The sequence below is a fragment of the Diabrotica virgifera genome, chromosome 5 (genome assembly GCF_917563875.1).
Source record: "Diabrotica virgifera virgifera chromosome 5, PGI_DIABVI_V3a".
NCBI lineage: Eukaryota > Metazoa > Arthropoda > Insecta > Coleoptera > Chrysomelidae > Diabrotica > Diabrotica virgifera.
Genome location: NC_065447.1, coordinates 91,311,463 through 91,329,082, shown reverse-complemented (window position 1 = coordinate 91,329,082; position 17,620 = coordinate 91,311,463).

The window sequence follows — 17,620 nt, the reverse complement described above, 5'->3', positions numbered from 1 at the left end:
TAAATAGCGCTACTTCCATGTAAATTAAAATTCTTCACTGACTCTTATGTCCAAAAGGAGCTTCGAAATATTCTCAAAAGTTCTCGGAAATATTCTCGAGAATTTTCCATTGAAAGTTTCCGGGAATATTCGCGGTCAGGAGAATATTTCCATTTTTTATAGGCGAATATTCTCGGAAACTTTCCAATGTTCGCGAATATTCGCTTGGAAATTTTCTCGACTCACATCACTATTAATTTAACATATGAAGAATTTTTTATTTTATTAACCGAAATAAAGTGTATTTTAAATTCAAGACCCCTTTTTGCTAGTTCAGAAGATCCATCTGACCTTCAACCCTTAACTCCTTCCCTTTTGTTGACCTTACGTACTTTAACTTCACTTCCTGAACCCAATGTTCTATCAATTCCTACAAACAGACTTAATAATTTCCAACAAGGTCAACAACTTCCTTAACGATTTTGGGCTCGTTTTCAAAAGAATATGTCAGCCAATTGCACCAGTCTTATAAACGGAACCAAAATTCATCGAAACCTCTCAATCCAGGTGCTTCAGTGATTATCCATGTTTAGTGATTATTCAAGTTTACCTTCATATAAATGGTCTTTAGGACGAATAGAGAAGGTATTTTCTGGAAAAGATGGAAAAATCAGGGTTGTTCAAGTGAAAACCTCTAAAGGCATCATCACCAGATCCTCCAGACACCTAGACCAATTGCCTTTAGAAGAATCTCAGTGATCCTCTAACTATTATAACAACTTCCCAAGTGTAATATGTATCGTGGATTTGTTTGAAGTGTACTTCAACGCGGGGAGTATGTTAGGAACTTTTTTTTAATATGTGACAGTTTCGTAGAATATGAAAAGAAATAAAAAGGATTGCACGGTGATGCATGCACCTTGATAAACAATATAGATAAGAATTGAATTTACCAAGTTGTCAGAATAAACTTCAAACAAAAATATAGTTTTCTTAATGCAATATGTCCGTTCCAGCGCAAATAATTACAGTCCATACCAGAATTAAAACCTAACATATTTCATAGATAATAAATAGACTTAGGCAAATATGTAACCTTGAAGGCGGAAACTCTATCGAAACTTCAAGCTTTTGAGCTATGGCTGTACAGAAGGATCCTGAAAATACCATGGACAGACAAAGTCACCAATGAAGAAGTACTACGGAGGATGAACACAACCGCAGATTTAGTCAACATCGTGAAGGGCCGTAAGCTGCAGTACTTAGGGCATATAATGAGAAATCAAGGCAGATACCAGCTACTCCAGTGCATTTTACAAGGTAAAATTGAAGGAAAAAGGACCCCAGGACGAAGAAGAATATCCTGGCTTGCTAACCTGAGAGCATGGTATAGAAAGACCTCAACTCAACTATTCCGTATAGCAACTAACAAAGTCATCATAGCCAGAATGATCGCCAACGTTCGGAACGGACAGGCACCCTAAGAAGAAGAAATATGCAAATAAAAAAGTATGAAATATGCGCATAAATATGCAGTATTTTATGCAAAAATATGCAGTATTTTATGCAAAATATGCATATTTATCTAGAAAATATGCATGCAATAAAAAGATTTACAATATTTTTTTTATTTACAAAAATACTTAGAATATTATAAATACATATACAATTATTTTAACATATAAATATTATTTCGAATTGTGGTAACAATAGATTATCAAATGATGTTCAAAATTTTCTAATAAAAACTTATGGCTTCTATCTGAATACATAATATTTGTAAATAGAAAAACTTCTTTTGACATCAGCTGATGTAACTAGGGCATTTTTCATATTGACTATAATAGATGGTTCTAAATTAAGTGGTTCGGAAAATGTCCCAGCTAGTACTTGAACCACTTCAGAAAGAACCTGGTAACCACTATTTTTTCCATGGTTACTTTAAATTTTTGATTTCCTTTCCAATAGTACTTTTAACGTTTTGAAACAATGACTCAAATTCTTTTATAAAAACTGTAGTATTATTGACTAATAATGATAATTTGGAAGATTATAATTGAGTTAGAGTTTTCTGAACAAAATTATAATTGTATTTTATGAATGACGGATGCTGTTGGAGGATGTTATTTTGGAAGGCTTGCTTAGCTTCCAATAAAGATTGACAGCTATAATCCGTTAAAAGGTTAATTATTTTTTTTTAAATCAACAAAATGATTAGCATAGAAATTAGCTGCTTCCAACCATGTTCCCCAACGTGTTAAAATGGGTTGCGGTGGCAGTGGAACAGCAGGAATCATATCTCTGTAACATTGTCTTCTTACATGTGATTTCAGGAATACCTTTTTGACGCTCTCTATTAAACTGTTAACTAGTGGAAATTTTTTTCTTACTTCCTACGCCACTCTGTTTATTCCATGCGCTAATAAACAAGTGACATGTATTAAGTTTGGATAAAATATTTTTTTCTACAACCACTATTCAAAGTGCACTTTTCTGCACGGTTTTATGTTAGCAAACTTGATATTTTCTCACAGTATAAGATATTTGACATTAGTGTGCAGAAAAGTGACGTTTCTGTGCCGCAAAGTGACGTTTCTGTGCCGCAAAGTTCTTTTCTGCACAGTTGACTACCTCATTCTGAGTAACGTTATATTCTGTTTACATCCGTGGACTACCGCATTCTGAGTAACGTTATATTCTGTTTACATCCGTGGTTAAACTTTAGACAAATATATAACCTATAAGACAATTATTATATTTAACTATAGCATAGAAACTAAATTATGGATGTTAAAACTGTTTTATTTTACAATTTTATTCTTATTAAACATTTTATAATTATCAAATAACCAATAAGGATTTAGCAACCTGTGCAAGAGACGTCGAATGAAGTAGGTTTTGTGTAAATCCGTGACTGCATAAATATAATGTCAATAATGTGTAATAATTGTTTAAATTTAAACAAATTAAGGCAGTGCATTAATTTTTTAACTGATTTCTGTGCAATTTATTTAGGTATATGGAATTTAAATTGATTAGTAGGTATTAGTTAAATACAGTTTAAAATTTATCACATAGGTACCTATTACTATTAATCGTCGTTTGGAAATTGTGATTTTTATTTTTAGGAAAAACTGTGCTTGTAGAAAAAGTATAGTGTGAAACACGTGCAGAAAGGTAATTTCTCACTCGTTTGAACTGCGGCACTCGCTTGCGCTCGTACCGCAACTTTTCAAACTCGTGAGAAATTAGTACCTTTCTTCACTTGTTGCACAATATAATATTAAATTTTGTCCTGCTTTCACTATATATGGTGCGGCATCATTAGGCACAGCAGCAGGAAGAAAAAAGTTTGCTAATGCTTAGAGCGTTGGTTTTTTCCACTTGCTTACAGGAAATTAAATAAGATTTTGGAAAGGTTTCATCGCTAAGTACACCAATCAATAAGTGCACAATGTATCTTCCTTACGAGTCAGTGGTCTCGTCCACACATATTATGTAAAAGTAATTATTACCTATTTCGGCTTTTATGTTGTGGATAATTGACGAGTATAACAAATTGACATTATTTCTCGTTAGAGTTCGTTCACTGGGAATGTTTTGTTTGCAATATTTTTTTAAAAAAAGAACTAAAGTTTTCATTAGATAATTTTGAAAGCGCTATATTACAAGATACTAATGCACGACACAAGTCTTCGTTAAAAGTTTCTTGTTCGGTTTGTTTTTTGGAACTTGACAAAGCACTTGGACACTGAAGGTTGATATTTTTCACCGGATGTGGTTTCACTTTTTTAGCTAAATGTTTCGTGGTTCTGACATGCTGATCTATTTGAATTTTTTCTTTTTCAGATGAAATCTAAAAAAGAATATAAATATTCTATAGTTGTACCCATTTTTAAAATTTAAGATTGTAGAAATAAACTAAAAATGAACCGTTTTTGCATAACAATTAAAATATTTAAATTAAATCAAATAAAAATCGGTGTAGTAATCTTGAAAATGTCAAGAAACGACTGTGCAAGAAGGAAGAACCCCCAAATATTTACAAGAGGCTCTTGGTCTTTTCTGTTTACATTTATTGGAAAAATACTGTGAGCATAAATTAAAAGCACTTAATTAATTAAGTCCAATATATGATATATTTTTATTTTTAGCAAAATTAAGCAAACTATGCTGTTGTTAGAAAAAAATTGTTAGCGACCTTTCAGTAGACTATTGAATGATTTGAATTTTAAATAGGTATCATATTTTGGTTGTTTGTGCCACCGTGTAAATTTTTAAAATAACATAAAAAATAATACGTATGTACTTACGGTTTTGCCCAACATAAGCAATAAACTTTATCCATATCCATAGATAGCTCTTTGTAAGGTTTTATCCAAGTTGAACCATTGCTTATTTTCGGCATTTTCAAAGCACAATAATTATTCTCAATTAGAAATACACGTTGTTTACGCCTCCAATTTTACAACAAAAGTGAAACCAAGTGAAACTGACCGTCAAAATAAAAATTTTTACCTAGAGACATAAACTGGCACACACAAACCCTTAATTCCAGGACAAAACGTGACAAAACTATAAGCCGCTGTCTTTTATTAGTTACTATACCAAGACTTTGAATACCAAGTGATTATAAAACAAAATTAAATATTGGCATTTTCATGCTATCTGTAAGTTTGAATATAAAAATATATAAACCAAATTTTCAAATTATATGCACTTTATGCTCAGTTTTATAAAAATATGCAAAATTTGACATTTTTGCATTTTTTATGCATTATATGCAAAATATGCAATTTGCATATTTGCCTAAGTCTAATAATAAACAACTAATATCGTTTTAATAATTTTATGTCTTAAATCAATTGTTTATCAATTTTACTATCAATATAATTTATTAAACTACTCAAAATATTCCTGAAGCCGTTTTAAATATTTGATAGCCTTCTTTGCTAGTGTCACGACATTCCGTTCGACTAAGTCTATGATAAATGTTCGATTTGGAAAATATCACCACGGACATGGTGTCCATTCTTTTCGAATCCTGAAAAATACTGATAAATATTTTTGAAACTTTTAAACGCAGAATGAAGGTTTATATTATTGCCAAAGGTAGAAAGTCCCTTAAAATAACCAAAAAGTTTTGTTTGGATGAGGTATTTAAAATTTAAAATCACACTAAATTCTCCCCTCGTTTTCACCCCTGTTACTTATTAAAATCAATATTATAGAAGTTTTCAGGGACTTTCTATCCTCAATAGTAACGTAATCTTTCATTCTGCGCTTAAATTTTTCAAAAATATTTATTAGTTTTCTCAGAATTCGAAACACGTTAAAAAAGTTGTTATTTTTGATTTACATACAGACCTGCCACGTGAACCATTTTTGCTCACTTTTTATAACCTATATTTTTGTTAAGAATGTCTTTCAGGTAAAATACCTATATTATCGTTGAAACCGCGAATCTTTACCCGTGCGTCATTATTTAAAGCATACGAAATAAGTCGATGATAAGTCGGAAATTGAAATTTACTAAACGCAAGAGCAAGTCACTTATTGTCACTTGCTGTTGCGTTTAGTAAATTTCAATTTCCGACTTATCATCGACTTATTTCGTATGCTTTAAATGATGACGCACGGGTAAAGATTCGCGGACTCAACTGTACATTCTGAGTTATTTGCGAAAAATTGTCTTTTTTTGTTGAAAAATGAACATAGTATTTATTCAGCCCCAAATATCACGAAAAATATTGAATAAGAGTAAATACTCTATAGAACAAATATTGCCTAAAATTGGTCAGTTTATCTACTTCTGGGGTTGTTTTGAATGTATATATTTTCACCACCGAGAAGGAGTGAAACTCAATCCAGGACAAAAGCATATATCGACAGAATATCACTTTTTCCTTTGAGATTTCAGCTATGTATATGCCGAATTTAATGTCAATCTAAGCGGTTCTTTAAAATTAAGAGCAAAAATCATGAGTAAATGAACTAGTAGTGAATTGTTGAAGAAAATTAGATCGCTTTATTAATTTTTTTTTGTTTTCACTCGTTTTTACCTTGTATTTACTTATTCGACCTTTCATTATATTACCTGTAATTCCTTTTACCCTAATTCCTGCTCTTTCCACCACTACATGGTTTAAATTTATGGGACCCTTTTTCTGATGTATACATCATTATTGATCTTATACTAGCCTTATAAATTGTTGATTCCATCTTACACTTAATAATATGTCGGTTCCGCCATGTAGTATTATTATTGCATTCTGCTAATCTATTTGCTCTTTGTACTTGATCTCTTACTTCTTTTTCAAGGCTCCCTCCATAACTGGACAGTTTAATTACTAGATACTTTCATTCCATTTCTTGTTCAATGCTAACTCCATCCATCGTCTTCCAGTGTACAGCTTATTTTCTCTTTATTGACTACTATTATTCGATAGTTTGTTTTCTAAATTTAAATCATCATGTTAAAATATTTTGCTCGTGTTGCTCATCTGCTTAAATTTATGAGCTGATTTATTCGTTCTTGCAAAATTGAAGTTGTAAGGTTGAGGGTTTAGCAAGTAAATCTCTTTGTAGTTTTCTGGTGATTCCTTGCCACCTTTTTTGAATAATAAAATTAGTTCGCTTCTTATCGTTTCTTCTGGTGGTTTATTGTATGTTATAATCTTGTAGCAGTGTTGTCATTTGATCCCTCATTGCTGCTTCACCATAGTTCAACAATGCATTTGGTATCCCATCGTTGTACTTAGATTTCTATATAGTCCATGAACCGAAGCTTTTCACCTCGCAATTTTTACAGAATGGATCGATTTGCTTGAAAATTTGAGAATAAGTAGTGGATAGTCCAAGGATCAAAATCTATGTGATGTCGAAAGGCGCTTTTACCATTTGGGTGGTTGCAACCCATCTCGGTGGTGGACATTTTTTTTTATATTTTGACCGCAAAAATTAATAAAAATATTCATTCTAAGCAAAAAATGTATTATACATTTTTTTTTTGATAAAATTAATAGCTTTCGATTTACTCGCTATCGAAACTTTTAGTTTTATATCGAAAAAATCAAAGTTTTTTGATATACTCATTTACGATTCACTAAATTTTTGCCGTAGAAAACATTTTTTAAACCAAGTTCTTAAGAATTAAACAATCTACAATTTCATATTGAAACATTTTTTTGAATCTCTGATGCTAATCTTTCTATTATGATAAAAATGGCATTTTTTACCAAACTACAAAAATTCGTTATTTGATTTTTACTCCAGTTTTCTAAAAACTAATCATTATAATCCAGTCAAACTTATAGAATCTATTATTAATACATAAATAAAGAAGAATAAATAAGGCCAATGACTAAAAACACCGCTAACTTACATTACTATGCTTCCAATTGTATTTCTTCTTTTTTTTCAAAAAAATATGTTGATTTTTTAACCGTAACTTTTTTATTTTTATCCTAGAAAGTTTATAAAAAAAGTGTTTTATAGGCTTTTACAAGATCTATAAGCCTATTAATATTAAATATTTTTAAAATCCTCCGTCGCAAAAAGAGGTGACTTTGAAAGGGTCGGTAAAGGTGGTTCTTGCATGGTATTAAAAGTTTTAATTGTAAATAGCTCACTCAATTTTTTCCGTAGAAAAAATTTTTGAAAACAGGATTCTTGGGAAATCAGCTACAATTTCATATTTAAACATTTTTTTCTATAAAAAAAATGTGGCTCCTGATGAGAGACTAATAAGTTTCGAAACCCGTAGAGGTGCTTACTGCACTCTCCGATTGAACTGGAATAATGATGCGGCTGTAGTTTCGTATTGCAACGAAATTGAAAATGGTTATTCATTTTTGATTTATATGTTTACTCTGATTGGAGTACGAAGGGAACCATTCTCGTTGGAACTGTTCCACGCTAAGCAGATGGGACGTGAATTATAAATTGTAAAATTCCCTCATCTTCCTTAGTCTCAGTATCTGTTATGGCTTGCAAATTGTAGAAGCCTCATAGGTGTTACCAACGAAGGTTCCCATTGTTTTCAGTCTGGTAGGATGTAGAATAACATTTTAGGATGTTGTTTTATGTGCTATTAGATTGAAAACTTATTTTTTTGGCTAGCAGTTGCCGCTAGGGCATCCCTGCCATTTTGTTCGTTGCAATCCGTGACTGCATGCTGGGGTTTGTCCTAGTTGGGTCAGAGAGAGCTGCATATACTTGCCTCCTGATGAGAGACTAATATGTTTCGAAACCGGTAGAGGTGCTTGCTGCACTCTCTGATTGAACTGGAATAATGATACGGCTCTAGTGTCGTGTTGCAACGAAATTGAAAATGGTTATTTATTTTTGAATTATATGTTTTCATGTCAAGGAGCCAGCTCCTTGATCTTTCTCTAGTAAGTACCTATCGAGAGTATTCAGTTTCTTTCCTCTACCCCCCTCATCTACCAGCCCGCACAGACCAGCGTAGTAGATTTTTAAACAAAAATGAATAACCATTTTCAATTTCGTCTCAGCTTAGTCTCAGCATCCGTTATGGTTTGCAAATTGTAGAAGCCTCGGAGGTGTTACCAGAGAAGATTCCCATTGTTTTCAATGAAAATGGTTATTCATTTTTGATTTACATGTTTACTCTGATTGGAGTACGAAGGGAACCATTCTCGTTGGAACTTTAACGCGCTGAGCAGATGGGACGTGAATTATAAATTGTAAAATTCCCTCATCTTCCTTAGTCTCAGGATTCGTTATGGCTTGCAAATTGTAGAAGCCTCGGAGGTGTTACCAGAGAAGGTTTCCATTGTTTTCAGTCTGGTAGGATGTAGAATAACTGGTTGATGAGAATAAATCTCGTACACTTCAGTTGAGTGACAATAACGTAGATAACAGTTTTACGAATTTATTTAAGAACTGACTACTGTACAATTTTGCAAATGCGTGACAAAGAACGTGTTTATTCTTCACAATCTCGAGGCCAAATCATTATACATAAAAATAGGAATATATGAAAACCGGCTGGTTCGGCACTAGATTTTGGATCTATATGTTGTAACAAAAACAGTCCAGGCCCGTCGCAGCGGGATTTAAGTAAATATTAAATAAAATATAACAAATTAATTTAAATCGTAAACATGCCCCCCACATTGAAAGGGAAAGCTTTCAATAAATTAAAAATGAAATTAAACGTAATATATTACAGTCAATAAATAATCACTGTCACCTGGCGACTTGCTTTAGTAGCTAGACAAATAAAAAGACTAACATAAGCCTTGTAAGTACCTGGGTTTCTACCTTGTCTTGTTTTGAGAGTGAACGGGCCTGCATAGTCCACTCCCGTGATTGCAAACGGAAACGATGGATTTACTCTAGATGCAGGAAGATCTCCCATCATGCGTGTACATTGAGGAGGATTGGCACGAAAACAGCGTATACATTGTAGAACAACCTATTTCGCAATAGATCTACCTGAAATAGGCCAAAAACGTTCACGAACGACGGACAATAAGTGCTGAGGACCGGCATGCAACAACACCAAGATGCTCCGACCGAAAGATCATAGTCGTAACAGGATGATTTGCAGGAAGAGGTATTGGATATCTTTTATTAAAATCATATTTAGAATTGCGTAATCTACCACCGACTCTGATTACTCCATCACTATCCAGAAATGGATTTAAAGAAAGAATTTTACTTTTAGAAGACAGCGATTTTCCCTTGTAAAAGTTGTGAAGTTCCTTTGGAAATATCTCTGCTTGAACCAACTTCGCAATACATATGACAGAGGCTTGAAGCTGTATGGTGGTTAGAGGATCGGAAACTCTGCATCTTGACCCTGAACTATTTCGGAACAGACGCAAACAACGAGCAATGACTCGTGTGAGAAACGAGAAATTGCTGTAATTCTGGAATGGAACGGATTGCACGAAACTTGTGACCAAAGAATGAGTAACTTTCTTAGTCTCCGGCTCAAGCTGAATGATTAGGACCGGCCAACTACCAGGAGATTCCATGAGGAAGGGAGGACCGTGCCACCAAATTTTTGATGACATAAGTCGACTGGGTTCCACACCTCGGGACAATAAATCCGCAGGATTTTCCTTGGTACCGACATGTCTCCAAGCGCTAGACGAAGTGCTGGATTGAATTTCAGACACTCTACTAGCCACGAATGTTTTAAGAAGATGTGGCGAAGTTCTGATCCACCCTAGGACGATAGTGGAATCTGTCCAAAGAACAATATCATGAAATTGAAGACTGAGCGATTCTGTGACTTTCTTCACGAGCCGTGACAATATCAAGGCTCCACAAAGTTCCAATCGAGGAAGGCTAATTTTTTTTAAAGGAGATACTCTTGTCTTGGCACAAAAGAGACGCACCGATGTATTACCTTGGTGATCAATACTTCGAATATAAATAACGCCACCATATGCAGCTTCGCTAGCGTCAGAGAAGCCATACAGCTCAATAGTTGAAGCATTTGCAATGATAGCATGTCTAGGAATTCTTACATTGTTTAACTGGCAGAGCTGATCCCGAAATGAAAGCCACTTGGTTTGAATGTCTAGAGGTACAGCTTGATCCCACTCCAAGCCTTCCAACCACAGCCGTTGCATTAAAATTTTTACAATGATAATTGTGGCGCTAAGAAGACCAAGAGGATCGAATATATGGGCTATCCCAGAAAGTATAGACTTTTTAGTAACCGTTCTAGGAAGAACGTCAGAGGATATATGATACTGAAGAAGGTCGGATTTTGGACACCACTGCAGTCCCAGAGTTCTTGTAATTTCAAAAGAACCTAGCGAGAAAGGAAGATCTGAAGGGACCAAAGAATCCTGAATATCTGTAAGAAGTGAAGGGTCGTTCGAAACCCACTTTCGAAGAGGGAAACAACCTTTTGATAATATATGATTAATTTCTTGACAATGTTGAAGAAGCTCTGAGGCTGAATCAGACCCCGTCAGGAGGTCATCTACGTAGAAATCATTTTTAATAATCTTTGCAGCTTGAGGATACTGCTCAGAATTTTCATAAGATAATTGAAGCAGGCATCTTGTAGCAAGAAAGCTGGCAGAGACAGTGCCGTAAGTTACCGTGTTCAGAGAATAAGTTTGCAAAGGCTCCTGAGGATCCCGTCTCCATAGAATTAGCTGGAGGTTTCGTTCAGATGGACAAACGAGAATTTGCCGATACATTTTGGCGATGTCAGCAGAAGCCACATAAGTGTGTTGCCTAAATCGAAATAGAATTGATATAAGATCATTTTGGACGACTGGTCCGACCATTTGAAGATCGTTAATTGAAACACCTGAAGTGGTAGGGCAAGAACCATCGAACACTACACGCAGCTGAGTAGTGAGACTATTCTCCTTAAGGACTCCATGGTGTGGAAGATAGAAGTGAGCTGGGTCTGTAGGCTCCTCAACCTTAGACATATGACCCATTGAAATATATTCGTCCATAAATAAAACATACATATCCTTCATGATAGGATTATTCTGAAGTTTTCGTTCTAGCTTAAAGAATCTTTTTCCAGCTCTGCTCCTAGATTCACCCAGAGCATCAGTCGAATTCTTTAATGGAAGGCTGACTACAAAACGACCATCCGAATTTCTTTTATGAGTCGATTTAAAGTGTTCCTCGCACTCTATTTCCTCCTTTGAAAGAGGTGGGAGAAGTGGACACTCTTCTATTTCCCAGAATCTTGATAGATGATGACATTCATTCTGCTGTGCGAAATTGCAAGTGACGATTTGATGATCGTACCTTTTGGGCAGTGGGCCAGAAATTACCCAGTTAAATTTGGTTTTTTGTAAAATGGGTTGCTGAGGACCCAATTTGATTTTTCCAACGCACAGAAGATCCCAGAAAAGCTCTACACCTATAAGAAGATCTATGCCGGAAGGAATATGAAATTTGGATCAGACAAGCGAATATACGATGGAACAGAGACAGAGTCTACGTCGATCGGAATACTTGGAACATGACCACAAATTGAAGAAGTAACAAGACAGTTTAAGGTTGTCGAAAAAGAAGAATATAACGAATATACTGACAACTTACTCTTGTGCTTTATCCTTGAAGATATTTGAGTGACACCGACTACTGAAACGTCGGCAGGTTCCTTGGAGAGACCCAATTTGGAAACCAGACTATACGTGACAAAATGTGACTGAGAAACACTGTCTAGAACGGCTCTACAATTATGCTTAACTCCAGACCGATCTGGAATTTGGACTGTGACAGTTGACAGCAGTGCAAACGAATTCTGGACTGCATGACATGACAATGTTTGTGGAGTTTGATTATCCGAAGAAACGGATTGAGTATCATTTGGAGAATTGCTATTTTCTGCATTAACGTGGAGAAGCGTATGATGCTTCTTCCCACATTTCTTGCACTTACCATACTTGCAACTGGTATTTTGATGTCCTATAAATAAACAATTAAAACACGCTCGTACCCTTTTGACCTCACGCATGCGCGAATGCACATCTAAATTTTGAAAAGAAGTACAAGTTGACATTTTATGAGGACCATTACAATGTGGACACAGATCTGAAGAAGCTCCATTATTGATGAATGATTGACTTGTATGAGTTTTGGACCTATGAGATGAAGAATGAGAATGATCTTTGGAACTAGAACCTCCCTTGATAGATCTTGCTTCGAACTTTTCTAAAGTATCAGCTCGATGCTGCAAGAATTTTAGAAGATCGTCGAGAGTAGGCTTTACCGACGTAGGGGCATTACCTCGACTCTCCTTGTCCCAATCTTTGACAGTTTCAGGATCAAGTTTTTCTAGAGTTATAAAAATTATTATTGAGTCCCAAGTGCTTACTGGCTCCCCTAAGGATTCTAGCGATCGCAGATTACTAGTTAATCTATCAATTAGATGTTGGAGACACTTAGAACTGTCACGATTAACTACCTTTAGATTAAAAATGGTCTTGATGTGATTATGGATTAGTAAAGGCTCATTAGAATATCTGTCACAAAGAAGCTTCCACGCTACTGTAAAATTAGCTGCAGAAACCTTAATAGAATTTATTATCTTTTCAGCTGCCCCCGATAGGGATGATTTTAAATCATGAAATTTCTGAATGTCACTTATATCATTATTTTTAACGATTATTGTATCGAAGCAATCATGATAATCTAACCAGGTTGAATATTTCCCGCTAAATTGACGCAAATGAAGGGTTGGGAGCTTTATCCCTGAATTGAATGAGCTATTACGATCAGAAACTGAACTTTGATTTGCATTTTCGTTGCTAGATATAATAGGCTTAGGCTGCCGAAGCTCTTTTGCCTCTGCTATAGTAGAAAAATAAACATTTTCAAAATCTTCACGATATTTTATTTCATCTGATACATCATCTACTAACGCGTCTATTTTACCCTGAACAACTTCAAATTCCTCTATTATCGTTTCAGCCCGATCTAATCTGACTGAAAGTTCGGTGACAGGCAAATTATCCGACGACCCCGGTATAGCTATTTTATCAATGTATTTTGCGAAGGTATCGAGACGATTTCTAACAGATTCCCTACTTTTACGCAACTTTTCGGATTCTTTCGTTTCTATTGATTCCGGCATTTTATTTTAATTAAATGAATGAAATTTATGCTTAATATCAATCCTATTCCGAAATAATTCAAATACTATTAATTAAATGAAAGCAATTTATACCAAAAAAATCGATTCTAATTTTAAAATAATTCAGGTTTCAGTTTATTACAAATAAAATTGTCATACTCATTTAAAATATAAAGTTCAAATATCATTAAATATAAATTTGAATAAAAACTGGCTCACACAAAGCGAAAGATAACGAAATATTTAAAAATATTGGTTAGAATAGGAATAAATCAATAAAAAGGAAAAACTCACATTTTGTACAGCGGCAAACATACTTCTTCCAAAACCTGCTCGTTGTTGATCGAAGATTTCACTAACTTTTACCGTGATGATAGGCCGTCTTGAACTGGCTGACTGAATTTACTGGTAACAATAAAATTTTAACTGGTAATTTATTATTGACGCTGAATTTCAATAATCTTATGCACTATCCGGCTCGAAGGACCATTGGTTGATGAGAATAAATCTCGTACACTTCAGTTGAGTGACAATAACGTAGATAACAGTTTTACGAATTTATTTAAGAACTGACTACTGTACAATTTTACAAATGCGTGACAAAGAACGTGTTTATTCTTCACAGTCTCGAGGCCAAATCATTATACATAAAAATAGGAATATATGAAAACCGGCTGGTTCGGCACTAGATTTTGGATCTATATGTTGTAACAAAAACAGTCCAGGCCCGTCGCAGCGGGATTTAAGTAAATATTAAATAAAATATAACAAATTAATTTAAATCGTAAACAATAACCTTTTTGGATGTTATTTTATGTACTATTAGATTGAAAACTTAGTTTTTGGCTAGCAGTTGCCGCTAGGGCATCCCTGCCATTTCATTCGTTGCAATCCGTGACTGCACGCCGGGGTTTGTCCTAGTTCCTAGTTGGGCCAGAGAGAGCAGCATATGTGCCTCCTGATGAGAGACTAATAAATTTAGAAACCGGTAGAGGTGCTTGCTGCACTCTCTGATTGAACTGGAATAATGATGCGGCTGTAGTTTCGTGTTGTAACGAAATTGAAAATGGTTATTCATTTTTGATTTTTTCCTATCTGTAATGCTAATCTTTCTGTTCTGAAGAAAATGCAATTTTTTTCCAAACTACACAAAAATTAGTTTTCACCTTTAACTCCATTTTTTTTAAACTAATCATTCTAAGCCCGTCAAACTTCTAGACCCTATTAATAATACATAAATAAAGAAGACCAAATAAGGTCAATGACTAATTTTAATTAGGGTGTTGATTAGGGGGTTGCTTCCGATCACTTTGTCACTGAAAAAAATGGGGACTGACATTATTTGAGGAGCAGACTTTCAAATCGCAGTTTGTCCATTTTTTACATTTTTCAGAAAATGAGAAAAACTGCCACTCCGTTATTAATGAAGTTAAAAAAGAATATGACGAAATGTACTTTTTTATTACCAATTTACACTGTTTATAAGTAACAACAAACTTTATTAATTAAAAAAAAATTGTGATCGACAAAACGCTATTAGCCTAATTCACCTAGTATATAGTCCTAAAATGCCACCTAAGCGAGCTAGAGCTACTTGAAAATGGCGTCTTGGAATTAGCTTTTCTTAAATACCTCCAGAATGCTTATATTTAGATTAACGAAAATTGGTACGCTTGTTTATCTTACTATCAAAGGGCAAAGGTTATTTTGTCGCATAACTGTCTTTAATTTTTAGTCATTTTTAACTCTGGATTATTAAATTGCGAGGTATTCTAGTACTAATAGGTACTCTTGCTTTAAGCCGATAGGATACACCATTTTCTAGAAAGATCGACAGGCAAATTTTTTCATTTTTGAATTTAAAAAAAAATCAAAAAAATTTATTTAGAAAAACGAAAACTAGTAGGTTTATTTGTATTCCAGAAATGAATCGATTTCATTAATTGCGAATTTCTAGTACCGGTCATATGCGTCCCTTTTTGGTAGATCAACGGTTATTTTATCGCATAATATATTGTCCTTTTTGCCCTTTTTAAGAACTATTTTAAGCATTTTTGACAATGGATTATTAAGCTATGTGGTATTCTAGTACTGAAAGTTAGTCTTGCTTTAAGTTGGTAAAAAACATCATTTTTTTTTTTAATTTTAGTTCAATTTCATCAAACGAAAAATTTTCAAATCTCTAGAAAGCGGTATGTGCTACCGACTTAATATCCTACTGAATTAATAAGAGTAGCTTTTGGTACTATAATACTTCACAATTTGATATTCCAGAGTCAAAAATGGTTAAAAGTTTAAGATATAAAATTATGCGATAAAATAACCGCTGCCCTACCAAAAAAAGGTACCTTATAGTACCATTCGATACTAGAAAGTCGCAGACATTGTAACATTCTTATTTATTATATTTACAGTTAGCATGATGTTTATTATTTATTTATTATTTATTATTTAGTATGATGTTAATTATTTAGTATTTTTTGCCAATTTGTCGCAATACTTTCGTGTTAGTATTCTTCTGTGTTCTGTAGATGCTTTAAGCATCTTCCTGTGCATATCTAATTAGTTGATAGTCATTTGTTATCACAAGCAGATGGCCAAGTTTCCACAGCAATAGGGACAGAACTACCCACATAAATATCCTCAATCCCTTTACGTCTCAGGGTATTCTTTTTAGATATTATCGAAGTATCCTCAAAAGAATCTAGAGCCCCCTCTGTACAGAAAAAGGCTCCCAGCATCAATATTATTAAGTCATCAAATTGATGACTTAATAAGAACCACGGTGAGAACGAGAAATCCGAAAGAACAATTACAAAATTATAAATGAACTTTGTAAGAAAATGTGCAGGAATATGTCACGAATGAAGTTAAAAGTGAAATAAAACGTGAATTGCTGAAAATCAGAAATATTCAAATAATCTGACCATATTTATACAAAACACAACAATCAAACAAATCCTGACGTAAAATATTCAAAGCCCCAACATGCATAAAATAAAATACCTGGGCTGAAGCAAGGGTGACAGTATCTAGTTGTAGCGTAACATTGGTGTATTGGCTGCGGTAAAATTGACATACCATAATAGACCAGAAATAGAACTACTACCCCACTTTTGCATTTTATCATCTTTGAAAGGTCCTGCACTGTTTTTCCGATGCAGAGATTTGTAAAAAATATATAGGTAATAGTGAACAACAAAAAGAAAAGAAAGAAAAGACAAGACAGAAAGAAAGATGGCCTTCCTAAAGATATAAATGGAAAAATTATTAAGAACAGAAGTCAAAGAGAAATTAAAAAAGTGGAAGACATATAACAGATCTGTTTGAAGATAATCGACAAGAGCCGGAAAAAATCAACAGCAAAACGGGGAGAGAGATCAATGGAGGAAATCGAATAAGCAATACGAAACGCAAAAAACGGAAAAGTCCAGACGAAATACCTGCGAAATTACTGAAATGTTTAGACGATGAACCTCTACCTGTAGTTCTGGATCTCTGTTTACTTAAAAGCCCAAGGGTGGTTTAAAAATGTCCACCTAATAGTCTATGTGGTGAGACAGCTCCCGTCTGAAAAAATTTCTGATTCTGTTTCTTTGTGGATTCCTATTAAAAAATCGACACCTGATATGAAAAACATTGTAACTCACTTTTGCTTAGTTTACAGGAGAGCGATTTAAAGAAATTTCCAAAACATTTTATTTTTTTACTGGGTCAGCTTTTACATTTTTTGTGATGTTCTTAATCCATATTTTATAACTTTTTCTCAGCTTTTCACTTTTACATATCACATTGTTGTCAACGTTACTGGTCCTGATTTAGGTCGAGTTACAATAGCAAATTTTTTCAGAATTTTAGGTGAAAATCATTGTAAGTGGTTCATACAATGATATTTCAACACGGTATGTTTCTTTGGTTAGGTGGATATAAATTGTAACTAATCAGTAAATATCCAAATAAAGAGATTATAATTAATTCATTTTATTGGTTTTACTTGAAACGTGATTTTTTGCTCAGACAAGTAGTATTTAAGAATTTACGTCA